The sequence below is a fragment of the Acomys russatus genome, chromosome 1, assembly GCF_903995435.1.
Source record: "Acomys russatus chromosome 1, mAcoRus1.1, whole genome shotgun sequence".
NCBI classification, from domain to species: Eukaryota; Metazoa; Chordata; class Mammalia; order Rodentia; family Muridae; genus Acomys; species Acomys russatus.
Genome location: NC_067137.1, coordinates 49098063 through 49101599, shown reverse-complemented (window position 1 = coordinate 49101599; position 3537 = coordinate 49098063). Strand labels below are relative to the sequence as shown.

Genomic DNA, 3537 nt, shown 5'->3' with positions numbered 1-3537 from the left:
CCTTAATATAAACGGATTGGACTAGAGTAAACTTTAACTACATCACTAAAAATATAGTTAAACACACCAATTTCTGACCTCTTAAAACATTCTGAATAATAGATTTTAGTCACTGGAATGAATAACTTTCTCAAAGATACACTGTGTCAGTCACAGTATGATGTGCTGATGAATAGTCCTGTTTTCCAGTCTTTCCCCAGACAGCCATTGCAGTACATTGAGCTCCACAGAGACAGCGCCCGGGCAAGCGCGAGCCAGACGGGCACCGGGCGACTCTGAGCCTCGCAGACGAAAATCAACTAAACATGGGCAAAGGAGATCCTAACAAGCCGAGAGGCAAAATGTCTTCATATGCATTCTTTGCACAAACCTGCTGGGAGGAGCACAAGAAGCAGCACCGGATGCTTCTGTCAGCTTCTCAGAGTTCTCCAAGAAGTGCTCAGAGAGGTGGAAGACCATGTCTGCTAAAGAAAAGGGGGAATTTGAAAACATGGAAAATGAAAATCTACATTCTCCCCAAAGGAGAGAACAAAAAGAAGTTCAAGGGCCCCAGTGCACCCAAGAGGCCTCCTTCGGCCTTCTTGTTCTGTTCTGAGTACCGGTCCCAAATCAAAGGCGAACATCCTGGTTATCCACTGGTGATATTGCAAAGAAACCGGGAGAGATGTGGAACAACACTGCTGCGGGTGACAAGCAGCCCTGTGAGAAGAAGGCTGCCAAGCTGAAGGAGAAGTATGAAAAGGGTACTGCTGCCTACAGCGGTAAAGGAAAGCCTGATGCAGCGGAAAAGGGGCGTGGTCAAGGCTGAACAGAGCAAGAAAAAGAAGGAAGAGGAAGATGATGAGGATGAAGAGGATGAGGAAGAGGAGGAAGATGAAGATGAGGAAGGAGATGATGATGCATAAGTTGGTCCTAGCGCAGTTTTTTTCCTTGTCTATAAAGCATTTAACCCCCTGTACACTCACTCCTTTTAAAGAAAAAAATAGAAATGTAAGGCTGTGTAAGATTTGTTTTTAAACTGTACAGTGTCTTTTTTTGTACAGTTAACACACTACCAAATGTGTCTTTTTTTAATTAACTTTTTATTTAAATAATTTATTGAGATTACATTCCTATTGTTATCCTCTCACTTGTATCTCTCCATTTCCCACCTCCCTCTCTCTTTCACCCTATTCCCTTCCCCTAGGCCTGTGACAGAAGGGGACCTCTTCCCCCACCATATGATCACAGCCTACCAGGTCTCATCCAGGTAGCCTGCTTCCCCTTCCTCTGAGTGCCACTAGGCCTCCTCACCAAGGGGAAGTGGTCAAATAGGTAACACCAGAGTTCATGTCATGTCCCTGTTCTCCACACAACTGTGGAGAATGTCCTGTCCATTGGCTAGATCTAAATAGGGGGTCTAGGTTTACCACATGCCTTGTCCTTGGTTGGTACAGTAGTTTGTGCGGGCCTCCCTTGGTCCAGATCCGCCTGTCTTGATGGTCTTCTCCAGAGAGTCCTGGTGGTATTTTCAATGGTCACTGACCTTGGTTGGCACAGTCTGGAGGTTGTAAATTGGCGTAGAAATTTAAAGAAGGTTCTTGTTGGTGCAAAGTACAAATTAGTTATATATGGGGACGATAGTTTGTTTGTTTCTTTTCTTTTCTTTTTTGGTTTTGTTTTCTCTTTTTGGTTTTTGCCCCCTCAACTTCCGTTGTCTGTGATACAGCTTCCATGAAGATAATTGTTGTTCTGTTAATTGAAGACCACTTTGTAATTGGAAAAAAATTGCAGCTGTTTTGTTGAAGGAAATGTAATTAAAAAAATAAAAGAAAGAAATGTTCCCCCAGGATGATGCATATGAACACATGGTCCTTGGGTGGTGGTGATGCTTGCACAGGTTATAAAGATTTGCATACATGGAAATATGCTGAAAACGGTATGTCATTGGGGTGGGCGATGAGAGTTTACAGCCTTGTCCTACCTCCTGTTTGCTCTCTCTTCTCTTCAGTGGGAGCAGCAAGCATGGTCTTCTATTTCTGCTGTATTCTTCTCCATCTCTAACTCCTTTTGCATCCTGGAAATTGCCTCTGTATTCTTAGGATTCTGTGGTATCTTATTATGCGTCTCATCTGTAAGCTGAGATAATAGGATGGCATTGGCAGACTCTTAATTCAGTTGTAAAATTTTGAGAACTGGATAATTTTAATTTATGAAAATATGTAAGAATAAAATCACTTGGAATATTTAAAACTGAATAGAACTATGTGACTGAGATTGTCTTGCTATAACATCTTCATAAAAATTTGTTGCTATGTCTGTGTTGCATGCATATTTGATTATGTGATTTCACACTTGTGTGTGTGGAAGCCAGAACAGGATGTCAGGTTTCTTTCTCTATTGATTTCTTCCTTATTGCCTTGAAAACAGGGTCACTCACAGCACAGGAGGCTTGTTACTTTGACTCCCTGGCTAGTGAGCTTTCAGGATCTGCCTTTCTACACGCCCAATGTGGGTGTAACAGGTGTCTAGGCAGCCACACCAGGCTTCTGTATCAGTACTGGGGACCAGAACTCAGCCCCTCCTGTTTGCATACGGACATGGCTCTTAACACCCTGAGCCATTTCCTCATACCTGCCTGCCTTTTTATTTTTAATGTTAAGAATATAAGATTCAGAACCAATCTTCTGTTTGGAATGAAGGGTTTAGAGCATCATAAATTGTGAATTTACAGAATATACTCATATAGGGAGTGAAGAGTTAGAAAAGTATGTAGCAATCTTACAATCACAATGAAGAAAGAATATTTTGAAGCCTGCCACCAACTGTGATGAAAAAGCATTTGCAGGTCATGCTTTAAAGTGAGCTGTATGCAGTTGTTTCTGTCTTTTGACACATTTTTCTCATTCTGGAGATATGGCACAGGGGGTGCATTGGCACTCAATAAACTGATGGCCATGGTAACAGCTATCCTGGGGATGTGCTGGATTGAAGACACATGAAAGCTGTGGAAAGGGGCCTGGCAGCATTCTACTTTGTGTCTGCAAAGTCAGTGCTAAACTATGCACTGAATCATGAGTGTTTGGATAGCCAATAAAGGCAGCTTAAGTCAGAGACTTGGAATTTCCAATAAGTATTAGATGGACTATCTTGGATTTATTTATTTATTTATTTATTTTTCATTTTCTTAGAGCAATAGGAACTTAATGGGAGTAATGGGTTTTAATGTGTGGATTTTTAAACTTGACCATCCAAAGTGCTTCAGTAGAATTCATTCTATCATATAAAGATATTTTATTAGAATCAAAGCAATGTGAACAATGTCAGATGCAAGACATGGAGAGTTGGAGGGCATTCAGATTCTAGTCTAATTCCTCTGTCTTTTGGGGGGTGGTAGTAGAAAGAAACCAGACCACCCTTCACAGAATAACCCCTCTTCCTTTCCACCTTTGGGAATTCTGCATCCAGAATCCCAGGCTCATTTGTGTATGATAGAGCTTTGTCTGAAATTCAAGCTCTTTCTTCTGGTAAGTCACGGAACTTCTTCTGCACAGAGGT

The 3537-nt window shown here is 41.6% G+C and overlaps 1 pseudogene; it reads left to right on the top strand.

The window, feature by feature from the left end:
• Nucleotides 1-305: 305 nt before the first annotated feature.
• On the top strand, nucleotides 306-905 carry LOC127211096 (high mobility group protein B1-like; annotated as a pseudogene).
• Nucleotides 906-3537: the final 2632 nt, after the last annotated feature.